Source organism: Cavia porcellus, unplaced genomic scaffold (genome assembly GCF_034190915.1).
Source record: "Cavia porcellus strain 051 isolate PalLab524CR breed Dunkin Hartley unplaced genomic scaffold, mCavPor4.1 scaffold_31, whole genome shotgun sequence".
Lineage (NCBI taxonomy): Eukaryota > Metazoa > Chordata > Mammalia > Rodentia > Caviidae > Cavia > Cavia porcellus.
In genome coordinates, this window is record NW_026947514.1 from 3,678,810 (window position 1) to 3,693,933 (window position 15,124).

The 15,124-nt window shown below is 42.0% G+C and overlaps 1 long non-coding RNA gene across 1 annotated transcript in view; it reads right to left on the reverse strand.

Moving 5' to 3' along the window:
* Nucleotides 1-15,124, reverse strand: part of LOC111754908 (uncharacterized) — a 164,869-nt gene that overhangs the window by 124,599 nt on the left and 25,146 nt on the right. Inside the window, exon 7 of the long non-coding RNA XR_010044870.1 lies at nucleotides 1-15,078. This exon is cut by the window's left edge and continues 13,415 nt beyond it. This is a non-coding gene — a long non-coding RNA (uncharacterized LOC111754908). The remainder of the gene's footprint in view (nucleotides 15,079-15,124) is intronic.

A 15,124-nucleotide genomic window follows, 5' to 3' on the forward strand; every position in this document is an offset into this window, starting at 1 on the left:
TGGAAAGGAGCCCCAATGCAGTCTCCCAGACAGATGCCAGCAGGTAGCCCTGAGCCCTGGCTTGCAAACTCACAGGAGCCCTACACCTCCTGGCGGCTGCGCCTCTCCTGTAGCCTGGCCCATGGAAATAGTGAGGACTCACGGGTGTTTATTAGTGCTCTGAGCACGAAGACATGGGACTATTTAACACACAGTCGCGCGTGAACCGGTGCGGGCTAAGCATCTGTGATCCAGCCAAAACATTTGGGACCAGAATTGCTTCAGATTTTAGATCTTTCAAACTTTGGAGTTTTTGGTATCTCTTAGGACTCAACCCTAACACAAAAGTCCTTTATATTTCATGTACACCTTCTATAGATGGCCAGAAAATAATTTTACACAGCATTTCCAGTGTCCCTGGGTTAATGTCCACAATCTGCCCCATAAGGTTACGTGTGGGATTTTCCACTTGTGCCTTATGGTGGTGCCAAACATTTTCAACCTTTTCTTAAATCTGCAGATTTTTGGATTTTCAGATTTGGGGTACCCGTCCTGTATAGTGACTCCCTATGACCACCATCACCTTCACACTGGGGGCCACGCAATGCCTTTCTCCTTCCTGTCCGATCCCACTCTCAAAAGCTGAGGGTATAGATCTTTATGTTTAACTCAACAAAGGTACAGAATAAATCCTAACATGAAAACATCTCTAAAAATGGCTAAAATCGTTACACACAGACTTGGAGTGTGATGAGTCGGATTAATCGCAAACTTTGCTCCCCTCACTGTCGCTCCTGCTCAGCACCCTCTGACTGGATTGTCTATCTGGACATCGCCTTCTTGGACGCACTGTGATGACTGACAAATCACCTGAGCCAGGGCTATGAAACCTGCTGATCCCCAACAACGGTATCTAAGCTCCTTACCCACGGAGGTCGCAAGCACTGTCTCTGTAATTACGGAATAATTGAGTTAGCCACGGTGTTTTTGTTCCGTGAAGTAAAGTGCACATTTTACAAAGAACAGAACAGCGCGGCTTTAACTTCTGTTAATAGACTTGAGTCATGAGGGATTAGATTAATCATAAACCTTAGCTCCTATCACATTCTCATTACTAACTCAGGAATAACTCGACTTTTACACACTGATTTATTTACTGCTTAATTTTTAATATAATGAACGCTTAAATCTATCACCCAGTAGAGGAGAAATAAATGAAACTATTACAACTACCCATCTATACACTCCCTCACACACAGACACCCTAACCTCATCAATCTATTTCAGGGGACCAAACTTCATTGCCAACAGTGCCCATGATGCATCGATCCACAATTTACCCTAATTTATGCATTAACTGACTCACTTGCTATTTTTATTACTCACAGAATCATTTGACTCTTCGTGTTTTACAGAAAAACAATAAAACCCACCCGCAAGCCAGGATTGAAGTCTAACTTCCGGGAACTCCCGGTAAACATTTTGTCCTAAACTGGGAGGAATCTAGATTTCTTTTGTCTTCATCAAAAACGTAGATTATTCAAGCCTTTTGTTTCATGACAGCTGCTCTTCAGCAGCCCACAGAGACATGAACTCCTTCACTCCTTCTCTCCATCAATGCATCAGAACGAATAAAAGCCAAGACAGTGGATGGGAACATCAATAAAATACAGTATATATATTTATATTTATCTCTGTCTCTGTCTATCTCTGTCTTTAACTCTGTTTCGGCCTCTATCTCTATCTCTCTGTCTCCCACTGCTTCCCCTCCTTATCTCTATCTCTATCTCTGTCTCTATTTCTGTCTCTGTCTCTATCTCCATCTCTAATCTCTATCTCTGGTTCTGTCTCTATCTCTATCTCTGTCTGCTGGTAACTCACAGATAACATGTCTTTTTTAAAAAAAAAACTAGTATTCAGCAAACAAAACTGGATTAGTAATACTACCATATGCAAACTAGTAGTCTATATTGAGGCTTCTTTCCACTAGGCCATTATTTGAAACAGAATTTTTTTACATAAATGATTTCTTTAAAATAAAAGCCTACAACCAGCTGTATATCACCAATTCAAAACAACCTGGGTATTCATGCAACAACTATATCCTTTATGTAAAACCAAAAGGGAGACAATCTTCACATCACGAGACCCAGTGCTTTAGCAAACATAAGACATAATACTAATTATTTCACTGCAGAGTTGCAAAATCAGCCACTATTCACACAACTCTATTGTTGCATTGCTTCATGTATAGTATAATTCACAGACAGGAAGAACTAAGATCAAACTCTTTGACTTATCTGTAACTTTTGCTCTAAAGCTTCTCCTACAGAAGAAATACAGAGGTTCATTTTTTTCCTAATAGTCCTCCAACATTACAGAGTTTAATCAACATCTTTGATTCATACATCACGAAATACTTATTATTCTACACTTGATATATTTTCCTGCTTTATTTGTACATTGCTCATACTTTGAGTCAATGACTCACTAAATAATTATATGATAAATTCTCCTGAAGCAAAAAAGTCTAGCAGCACGCTTTAATATTCCTAGTCACAGTCTGAAGGCTCCTGTGCCACACAGCTGGCAGACGAGAGCACATTTAGAGTGGACTCACATGTTTTGCGTATATAAATTAACACCCACATTTCACCCTGAACCCATGACAGCCACTGGCCTGTGTAGCCTTCTTCATTTCAAGATGGTGCAAAGAATAAACCAGGAACAACAATCTCACTCCATAACCCAGAGAACACAGGCGATATTAGCCATCTCCCTCTGTGCTTTTCCTCATGAATTAGTATCTTAAATCCTTGTCAGTGGAGAGGTTCTTAACTGAATCACAGTGCAAACATGAAGCAGAACATGGAGCAGCCACGAACATGAATGAAACATCCTGCATCTTTTTTTATTGGATTTCACTAGTGCAGAATCAGATTTATCATAAATTTCAAATCTGAGCACATCCCCATCGATAGCCATGCTGGTGTTAGTTAGTTTTATTCATGAATGAATCCATTTCCTACTTTGAAAAATCCAGGCAACACCCACAAATCAAACTCCCAACCCCAGAACATTAAAGGCTAGCTATTACTTATATACCTCTTCTTTTCTAGCCCGCAGAGGTAAGAGCCTAGACCTTAGCATTACAGGATGATTAAATAAGTGGTGAGACACTTAGCTGGTGAAGTAACACACAGATTTCCAAAACGAAGAGCTTACTGTTGGGTTTTTGAGTAGAATTTTGTCTTGCAGTATTTGATAAATCAAAAGTGTCATCTCACATTTGCCCAGGAGCAGCATTTCATAATTACTGGCTTCTTTAGTTTATGTTTTAAATGGCACAGTGAACATGGACATGGGGATAAGAACCGTATCTACTGGAAATCTCTGTCTGCATACCCCAGTCCACAAATGCAAAGCTACGTGATTGACTTGAATAGACCTCACTTGGGCAAAATTGGATAAATGTGAATCTTTGCTTCATGGCACAGTCTCATGAGTGATGTGTAAATTTTTCTAATTTACATGTCTAGTGATTCATTCATTTATTCATGACTATAATTTGCATGGAATAAATTAATTATCCACTTTTCTGAAGAACTGTTACACACATTTCAACGGGCACTTTAACTGAAGAGGGAGAAACGTCGAGTTCTAGTCATTTATCTGGCAACATCCGGGTATAACAAGAGTAATCATTATCTTTGGTTTATAACACATGTTCCTCATTGGCCCTTCTGTAGAACTGGTATCAATATGAACATATTTCTTCTTCCTTTATAACAACACATCAGTTCCAACAATACTGAACGTGAGGGACAAGGACACTGAATAGCCGTTAACTGGCCACGATGTAACCACCTAGATCCTATTTTGAGTTCTTAAATAAAAACTTAGTGAACATGCTTAGTCTTGATCCTGTCATATGATACATTCTCAACCTTAGGTCCTGCTCAGCTCTTTCTTGAGAAAAAATAGTAAATCAGTCAACAACCCAGAACTGAAACATTCTCATCACAGATCTTTCTCCCTGAACTAAACCCGTATTCTAAGAGCCTGGGCCTGGCAGGCAGAGTAGCCTGTCCCTAGCCTTATTCCACACCCCATTGTGACCACCTGTCCACAGCTGGCATGAGATGGCACCATATTCAAAAACAAAAAGCAACACAAGAACCTGTGATTCACAGGCTTCTCACTTGAACACCAAAACTCCTAATAGTAGCCCACCTGTTCCATGTCCGCAACAATACCAGATTACATCTCCTGCATGGGCTTTTGTCAATATTTTTCATAAAATTCAGGGAGCGCAGATGAATCACAACAAAGGCCCTATAAGTCATTTTCTCCAATGGTCCACTCTTGGTTGTTTTCAACTATATAGTCACATAATCGCTTGCCCATGTAATTATTTCTTCCTCCTCCTCAAATACACCCAAAGCCAGCAGCCTCCCCAAGGGTCCTACCTGACAACTGCATGTTTACTTACACATTTATTCATCCATGCGCCAGCTGATGCACAGTGAGCCCCACCCAGACACTAGGCAGCCCCAACGCCAGAACCCTGTACACTAGAATTTACACTGTCGTTCCACCCCCAGAGAAAGCAACCTCATCTTTTTCTCACGGACTTCAGTGAGGGTTGAATCAAAATTATGAATTCATCTGCCCTCCAAGTACTCATCACAGGCCCAACACTTTCTCCTCCTTTTCCTGTCTAGACCTTCTTCACTGATTCTTTCATGGTTTTGCCAATTAAAAATGTTAAGACCCATGCACCTCAAAAATCTAAGAACTTTGCTGGTGCAAAATGCCATTCCCAGCTGTTTCCCAGAGCTAGGAGACACAGCATCTTTGTGATCAGACGCACGGCCATACAGATGGCCTGTTGGGAAAGGGGCTGCCTGTGCTGAGAAGTCTGCTGTGATTCTGATAGGTTTTCCTTTGAAAGTGATCTGTCTTTTCTCTCTGACAGTTTTTAATATTCTATTTTTATGTTGGATTTCTGGGATGGTGATTATTATATGTCTGGGTGTAGTTTTATTTTGGTTATCACTATTTGGAGCTCTGTATGCTTCACTGATCCTGATGTCAGTGTCCGTTCTCATGTTTGGCAAATTTTCAGCTATTACTTCTCTAAATATCCTCTTGACATCCTGTATGTCATCCCCTTCTTTTTCATTAATCCCTATCAATCGTATGTTGTTTTTCTTTGCATCATCTTGCAGCTGTTGAATTGTTATTTCCTCATTCCTTGTTATTTTTAAAAGACCTTTCCTTTCCTGTTCACTAGCTGCAATCTTGTCTTCGAGGTCTGAAAGTCTATCTTCACTTTTATTGATGTGGTTTTTACAGCTTTCATTGGAATTTTTGATTTCCTGTATATCTCTTTGTATCTGCTTTATGTATTCTGTTTGTTTCTTATATTGCTCATCCAGGGATAGTATAAACAAAATTTTTTATAGACAAAGAGATAATACAGAAACCATTGTTTGTTTTCTGTTAGCTAGTTCTAAATACCCTGAATCCTCTTGAATGTTTTCACACTGTCTTGATATGTTTGATGCTATAGTATACGAAGTTATACTCAAATATTTCAAGGAAAGGGACACTATGGTAACTACTATTAAGCTGGGTTATCTTGTGGTGAAATACTATGTTGCTTAAAATGTTGTGTTCTGACCTGTATTGTTGTTCTGTCCTCTTTTATCTCAATCTCCCCCCTTTTTCAAATTTAATTATTTTTTATTTTTTTAATTAAGGGAAAAAACTTTTAATAATTAGCAGGATATATTATAAATTTTTTGATTTCCTATTAACTTGATTTGAAGCCCTGTTTTGCTCTTAGCATCTTGTTTTGACTAATTTTACTCTATTTGTTCTGTTTGATAGTATCAAGTTTGATGGTATAGGCAACTACTTTGAAGGCAATAAGATTCACTATGAGGCCCATTCTGGTTTGACTATTATCTTCTTTTGAAGTTCTGTAAGGTCTCCAATGTTTAGATTTTATTGGTCTTGTTCTGTACTGTTTTGTTCAATTTTATTATACCTGATGATATAGGCAATTCTTTTTAAGGTATCAAGAGGCATTATTGTAACCATTGTTGATTACCTTGAATTCTGTTTTTATATCATGTACTATGTCCATCCTTTGTTTTGACTGACTACTTTGTTTTGTCACATTTGGCTTTATTCTCTTCCAAAAAAAAGTAATAAGAACTGTGGGAGTAATAAAACCCAAAATGTGTAAATGTTATTGTAAGAAAGAGAGGAAAAGAAAGTGCTCTAAAGGATACAACTGCAAGTGTGTTTAGGTGTGTAAGATAGATGACCATATTACTAAGTTTTCATTGGATCATTGAATATAACTGTTTGCAGTCTCACTGTTTGAATGTCCATTTTATATGCTTTAATTTTGTAACTTGAACAACTATTTCTAAGATGTCAATATGTAATCTATTAACTAGTGATTTCTTACCGTTTTTTTTTAAATTCTGTATCACTTGTACCCTTTTACTAGTTTTTTTCTCTTATTTAAATAAAATTTTAAAAAAAAGGAAAGGGGCTGCCTCCCTCACCCCACGTCTCTCTGTCCTCAACCCTCAAAGTACAGCGAGCACCCTCACTGCACATGACAGCGCTCTGCATCCTCAACCGTGACCAGAGGCATTACTGATGGACACATTGCAACATGCAACAAAACCAGAAGAAGGTGTAAAGCAACCACACAAATGTGTACAGCGCTCCCTGACATCATGTTGAGTGGAGGTCAAGCATACTCAGATGCTGAATCTTAGCGCGTGGTTCATGACACATTCCTCGCATTGGTCCATGCCTATCATTCTTCGATTTCTCAAATTTTATGTGGCTTCTTAATTATGTGTTAAGCATACACAGGGGATGCTTTCAGGGACACAAGCACCCAAGAATCACTGAGTCTGGTGAACCTGTGGATGCATGGCCCGCAGTGTCACCCTGGGTGGAAGACACTTCCCTTCCCCTCTCCCTTCACTGTGGGTCCTGGGTGCCGTTCATCCCTTAACACTGAGTCTGTGGACAGCATGTGCATCCCCTCTAAACCAGGACCAGAAACACGGTGACTTACATGAGTCCCTTTGTTGTTTCTCCACAGAAGTGACAACCAACAGCTTCAACTCCAGACCACGAAGGATTCAGAGTGAGCCCATTACACCTGTGGAGTAAAAGGCAGTTTTTACAAAATTCAGAGAGCAATGGAGATTTGCAATTCTTTTAAGTGGAATCTTAGTACTCCCTGTGCCAGATACCACAAACACCCCGGCTCTCTCAGCCCCCGAAAGCCCCTTTCTCATTTATGACTGTGATTAGTAATGTATGTAACGTAACCAAATCTTCTGGATCTACACTTGTAGTAGAATAAGAACTTGGCTGATCCTGGCTACTGAACAGTACATACACAGGTGAGAACCTAGAGGCGTTCTTACAGGTTTGCCATCAAAATTTGGTTTCATTTGCTTTATTTCTTTCTACATTCACACCAATCCTATACATTTGACCCAACTTTATAAATTTATTCAATTATTCAGTTATGTGCTATTTACCAATGATCTTAATTTGTGTGTATTTTCATTTTTTCAAAGTGAATGCAGAATGGTCTAAAATATTATTATGAATAACAGTCTCTGTGCCCTTAATCCAAATGGGGGAAGTGCTGGGCTCCTATTATGTATATGGACAATATACACTGGTTCTTATAATGATGAACTTTGCATGGATTTTTTTTATTTTGTTGCGTCCCCCGTACCCCAGTGATGGGGATGGAACCCAGAGCTTCTTCTATGCTAGGCAAGTGTCCCGCATAGGACTCCCAGCCCGAGCACTAACTTTTTAAATGACACAAGTACCCTCATCAGTCTGTGTTTTCCTTCCTTCAAATAATTCCTTATTTAATTTGCTCATAAAAACATCATCAAGGGCTGGAAATGTTGCTGAGTAGTAAAGTATTGGCTGAGCACCAGTCAGGCACTAGGTTCGATCCCCAGCCCTGTGTAAACAACAGGAAAACCCAGGATCGTGGTACACATCACTCTTGGAGGCTGAGGCAGGAGGATCACAAGTTGGAGGCCAGCCATGTTAACTTAACTTAGGGAATTCCTGACTCAAAATGAAAATCTTTTTAAAGGCTGGGAATATAGCTCAATGTGAAGACCCTGGGTTAAATCTCAAATGTAATCAATCAATACAAATACCATCAACACGTAGCAACCTATACAATTTGAAGAAGAGTTCCAGATAGCACTGACATCTGCCCATAAATCCACTCTTCACAGTAAACAACTAAATGTGTGTATTTTTTAAACAAATCTCATTCACCAGAATTGATCTAATCAAAATCCCTATCACATCACACATTCTTAACCTTGGTCTGTGTTTGACCTTCTATCAGTTATGTAGTCCTGAATCATTTATTATGTCTGCCTTCTTTTTAATGAAATTCTTCGGATCTTTTTAACCCTTTGTGGAAGAATTAAACTCAGAGCCTATGTATGTTAGGCATGTCCTCCCCCCAGTGGGCCACGCCCCCTACTCTACTATTGGACCACGCCCTCTACTCTATCATTGGGCCACGCCACCTACTCTGCCATTGGGTCAGCCCTCTGCCCTTGACATTATCCTTTATAAAATTAACAAGCACCCCTTCAGAAAACTAATGAAACTTGACATACATCTATCTGTGTTCCTTAGCCAAGGTGGTGACAGCCCTGCGCATTGTATTTATTAGGTCGCAGCTCCTCTGAAATCCTCCAAGCATTAATATCTCACTACGCCCTGGCACGGTGAATGGACACTGGTCTCCTGTGGTCTTCACTCACTGTCACCTTTCTTTCTTTACCTGAGCACTGACTCCAATAATAACAGCACGCAGACCTGCGTCCACAGGAACCCAGGAGCGACATGCCTCTGCGCCCCACTGCACCCAAGTCCCACGGAGGCAATGACTGGATTTGCTTTTATAACAGACCTCAGGATTTATTCCAAATCCTTGATGCAGATGCCCCTGGGTAATTATTAGTGGTTTCAGTTTGTGCCATTTTTTCTTTATTCATGTACATCCTTGTTGAGCCACAGTAAGGTTTATGCCCAGGCCCCCTTTCTGCTGTCAGTCTCTCTTGCAGAGGTGATGCCTCTGTCACCCTTCCCCAGGGACCTCTCTGCCATGCACCCTTAGCACTGCCGACCCCTCACTCTCCAGAGCGGTGCCTGCCTGTCTCCAAATTTTAAAGACTTAATACAAAAAATCCATGATCCCCTCCACTTCCTTCCGTGACAACCTGCGCCTTCCCTCTTTCCTTGGTGCGTCGTGTCTCAGAACATTGTACTTTATCAATGACAGCATAGACCAACCAGGATTTTTTTTAAAAAACAAAATATTAAACTACAGTTTCTCTCTTCCACCTTCTCTTAATAGCTCCTATTTGTTCCAAATCAAATGGATTTTAAATTGCTTCATGGCTCATTTTTCCTAATAGCTCATTCTTTGAGTATTATTTTATTTTTCATTGACAGATCATTCTAGGCACTGCTTGCATCTATAGCCCCTTGTCTGTTTATTTAATTGCCAGATTAATTTAATGCGATATCTGTCTTCCAAGTGTAATTAAGAAATAACAATTCATCAGCTGCTCAAACTTAAAACAATATAACATGAATTTATCTGTGAACTTTAAACAGGGGCCGGGATCTCAGCCCCTTTGTATGGGCATCAGTAATGGATGAAGGGCTTTATCACAACATTGCTTCCTAATTTATGTTCATCCCTGGTCCATCATCTTCCCTCTCGCTCAACTAATTATGATAAAAACATACTCACTCCCCTTCTGTGCATAGCTGAGAATTCAAAGAAAGTGCTCAAAAATTCTAGGAAAACATCTGTCCGTCCATCCCTGGCCCCAGAGGAAAATAGCTCCACCTTTGTTGGATTAAGCAAAGTTCTTACCACCTACTAGTTTCCACAGAGGCCCTGCACTATCTTATTTATATGAAAATCTCACCCTTTCTTCAGAAAAAGAAAACTGTTCACGGCACTGTGTGTGCACGCGTGTGCGTGTGCGCGTGTTTCCGGCTCCCCGACGTATAAACACAGTTCTGTCTCCAGCACGTGCACGGGTTCCCGCGCCCTCCTCTGCACTCATTGCTTCATAGATGTTTAATGAATTTCCTTACAGTACATTTATTCAATTTGCTTAATGATTTAGTCATTGATTCACTTACAGAGTAATCATGAGCCCTGAAATCTACAACCAAGACCCGAGGAAGCTCCTCGGCCCTCGCTGCAGACCCTTGCGCAGAGGGGACGGGACCTCTCTCAAGTGGGGCACAGGTGGCTGAGTGGAGCCGCGGACACCTCCGCCCCTCTGTGTCCCCACCCGGCATTTCTACACGTGGCTCGAAACCATTTCATTACCTAATTAGCATTTGCTCAGGTAATTCATTATCCCTGAAATCGATAAATATAAGACAGGTAAACACTACCAACATGTGAGGAACCCAAACATAATTGAACTGATTATTACATACACCTGTTACTAAACTGCTCGCCTAAAGTAATTAACCATAGCGCATTGTTTTTACGGGTTTTAATATACAAAAAATATTTAAAATTATTATTCATGATTCATCCACTGAATGACCATTAATTATGCAGTCAATGCTCACAGGTTGAAAAACACGCAAGGACAGACCCTTAATATTCCTTCCATGGCAAGATGGCAGCACTAGCCAGTAAAAATGCATGCAAGCCACATATATATATTTACTTTTAGGCTTTGTAAAAGGTAGATTTTTAAGAAGTAAATTTGGTGATGTGTACCTTTCAGTCCTAGCAATCAGGAGGCTGAAACAGGAGGCTTGCCTCAAGTTTAAGGTCAACCTGGGATATATGAAGCCAGTGTCCCCTTCCATAATAGTCCTGACTGGAAGCTCACCTTACCGTGTGCCATCTGGGTCCGGGGAGGGCAGTAGGCTGGGGTGACAGGTCAGGGGCTCAGCGCCAGGCCAGCAAGGACAAGGTCCCAAGTTTGACTCCCATTACCAAAAAGAAAGTGGTATCAAATTAAAGTGGAATATTACAATACTAATAAAAATGGTCTCTTTGTCTTGGATCTGCCCACTGTGAGTCCACAAGCCAGGCTCCATTTTCCAAGGACTCACCAAGCCGTGATTTTCAGTAATTCAGTGACTCCACTGAAGAGATCCAAGACAAAGACAGGTAAAGGTCGTAAACCTCTGCTTACACAGCACCCTTGGACGTACCTGGCCTTCCCTGCAGGGCTGAAGGTGACAGTGGAGGTGGCCGTGGTGCCTGTAACATCCTCTGCTCCCAGAGAGGGTCACCATGGCCGTCCTGCGCAGGGCAGGCTTCCCACACAGATGACAGACAAACACTCTGCGGAATGTATAACAAAAAGGGATCATGTCCCACCAGATCCTCCGGATTTTCACGCAAAGCACTGGCTTTATGGACTACTGACATATTTTCAAGAGTGAATGACTACATTTCATGAGTGGACACAAAGTCAATATCGTCACCGACTTGTAGGAGTACAGTAGGGTGACATTTGCTGGAAATATTCCCATGACTGATTCAGGCCTGGCCTTTGTTAAGTACCAAGGCTACCAGCTACACGGCCCTCTGCACCCCTTCCACACCTGCACCCCGCCACAGAAGAGACCCGGCTCCTGCATGTAGACACGTGATCCCCCTTGCACCTTGTAAGCACGCTACGATCTGTGCATTATTTTTTGAAGCAAATCACGGAACAATATATTGGGTCTACCCAGAACCACTGCTCAACACGTAAACTACAACTCCGACCTTCTGACTTTCTCCAATCAAGACCCACAGATCTTCAGCACCGCGGACATGTCACACCAACGGGAGCATACATGTGAACGAGAACTGTTAATAAAACAAAATGAGGGGCTGGGGATTTAGCTCAGTGGCATAAGTGCCTGCCTTGCAAGCAGGCAGTCCTGAGTTCGATCCCTGGTACTGGTAAAAACGAAAAAGACAAAAAAAAAAAAAAAAAAGAATAAGCCTATTTCGTATTTTCATGAATTGGTGACTTTTTTGATACTGTAACTCAGTGTACAGAACTCCATTCATCACGATACTTGTTTTATAGCACAGCCCCATGAAGGGCCCATGATTAACCTTCGTTTATATGAATTAAGTCCTTGTTTATATTTAACGTTCAAAATACTCCCACGAACCAAGCATCTAACCCCACCAAGGGAGTAGCCATAGCCACAGGATTGTACACTTTAAATCTATAAAAAATGAAGTGTAAAAATTCAGTTTCTCCTACACATTAAACCCCATTTTCAAGTACTCAGTAGCTCCCATGGCTCCCGGCTGATTTAATGGACAGAACTAATTCCTGAATGTCCCCAGCATGGCAGAAAGCTCAGATGGACAGAGCTAACAGTCTGGAACTGTTTTTAATGAACCTTACTAGAATATCTGTGCCCGTACTCATGATCTGCTTTCCTCTTCAGTTCTCTTTTATTGGATTTGATCATTTCTAAAGAAGTTTTCCTAAGCAACTATCTTAGCTAGTTTCCTCATCCCTGGAACAAAGCACCAAACTAGAGGAGAGGTTCACCTCGGCTCACGGTTTCCGGAATGCCAGTCCATGGTTGGCAGCTTCAAATGTCAAAAGGGCATGGAAAGCTGCTTATGATGGCATTCAGGAAACAGCGCCAAGGGAGGAGCCAAGAGGGAGACATGTCACCGCCCCTGGGGACTAACCTCTAATCAGACCCCACGGCCTACCAGTAAGCCAGCTTTGAATTAATACCTCACTGGGCCAATCCACCAATGAGCACACCCTCCACTCCACAACCTAATCACCTTCCAAACACACGAGCCTTTGGGCAAAGCCCATGTTCTAAACTGTGAAGGCAACCATAAACCTGATCCCTCGATCCACAGCTAGCACACTGGACACAGAATTTCAGTTCAGTTTATGATCCTTGCTCAAAGACTAAGTAACCTAGATCTATATTTGCAGAAAAATGTTTAAACACACTATGTACACATACACAGTGAAACACAAACAACCAGACCAAAAAAAACACCCAAAAAACTAAACAGGCCAGGTTATCTTCCTGGCGGTCAGGAGAACAGATAAAATAAACTTCAGTCCTTCCAACTGAGCTCCCTCTCATCAGCAGCCCTTGCTTGGGTCTTTGCTATGTTTATGGAACTTTTTACCTTCAGTGCTCAAATCAACGGCCAACACCAACGGTACATGGCTAATTGCTCAACCAACACACATCACTTTAAAAGCACCATGGATGCCCATAATCAGAATGATCGTAATTCTAGGACAATGAGCACTGATTTCACTCTGATTTGGTCTTCAGGTCTCCCTCAAGAGAAGAACTATCAATCCTAGCCCTGCTGGGACAGAAATTCAGGAAAGAGGGCTCCAAACGTGTCCAGCACACTTTCCACTGGACATTTCTTTATTCTGATACCAGCCTGCTGCCTAGGACACCTCCCAGAGCCAGATCGTGCTCATGGCCAACTTGTTTATCCCAAGAGACGCCCTTAGAAGTCTTGTCTAAGCTGCGTTCTACGTACTCCAACAGGAAAACCATTCTCCAGAGGACCCGTGACCTGGAAACAGCAAAGAACCAGGTCTGTTGGTCACACAAGACACAAGGACACAGAGGGGACCGCAGAAGCGGTTGGTCACGTACAGACCTCAAGAGCCTAAGACAGCCTTCCTCAAGTGACCTCCTGAAGAAAGGATGCTCTCTTTGGGTCAGAGCTGAGGCTTTAAACATATGGTTTGGGCTGTGGGAGGCCGTGGAGTGTACTGAGCTGTCCCCTAGGGATGGGCTCAGCAGGAGGCAGTCACAAGTCTGCCCCACTGAGGAACAGAAGGAGGTGGAGAACCGGAAACTGAGGGTGACTGAGCCTGCTTCGGGTCCGAGGAAGTTAAGCTCACTGTCAAATGGATGCCAAAGCAGCAGAAAAACTGGACACTGTGCAGTGTTATTATCTGTGTCCGGAATTGGCCCTCTCTTGATTTATCCATTAAATTTTTCATCCATTCACTTATGTATTCATACATACTCATGAGCAATGCTCTAGCCAAAGATTCCAGAACACAACTATTACCTGAATCTTCTCCAATGCTTTATTTAGGTAGAGGCAGAATCTTTGAGAATATTGCCTGTGAGCAGAAACAAAGAAGCGGGCAACAGAAAGAAACTATCAGAAAAATCAGCACCGCGGAGCATCGGCTAGGAGGCCCCTGGTAGAACTGAAAAAGCCTTGGTTGACAAAATACTAGCCTCACTGTCCAGTCTCGGCCCTCATGAATTTTAGCCCCTAACATATCACAGAAACATGCACCTTAAACCTAATTCATAGAAAACTACCACTGTCTTCCTTCTTTCTGGGTGACCTGGTAGGAAACTGTTACACAAAGCAAGACACGGATATTAAAAGAAGAACTGTATCATACTAAGGCAAAGAGTGTAGATATTATTGTTGCAAGGCCTCTGATGTTTGGAGAATCGTGTAAGTATAAATTACAGATCATGTTGCACTGTCTTCCTTAGTCCGTGTTAAACCTTCTTTGGTTTTATTTATGTCTGTACCCATTTAGGCTTACTAAATCCATAAGCAGACACGAACCCACCACCAACACAAAAGCTAGAGACTCGCGAGACAGACGTGACACCTGGGCGGACCTGGGACCCAAACAGAGAGACAGAGCAAGGCGGAGATGCACAGATGTGCCACTGTTCCCTTTGCTCATTTCCTGCGCAGAGGGCAGCCTGGTGATATTCGGCTTCGTTTGCTGCTGGTTATCCTAACTAGGTTAACCAGCCTTGGTTCGTGAGTGTCCCATCTTGAGTTTTATGTACAGAAACATTCGTGTTTAATAAGGCAATAAATACTCACGCACCAGTCACCCAGCTCAAAATCACAGACGCGCCGTTACCCACAGGGCTCGGGCCTGGCCTGCTGTCCATGGGATGGGGTCCAAGTTGTCCATCGGAGCGTGGCATCACCTTCACCACGAGGCCTACTTTCTGCAGAACACAAGGCAGGTATTAAAATGGATCCAGTACCAACCAG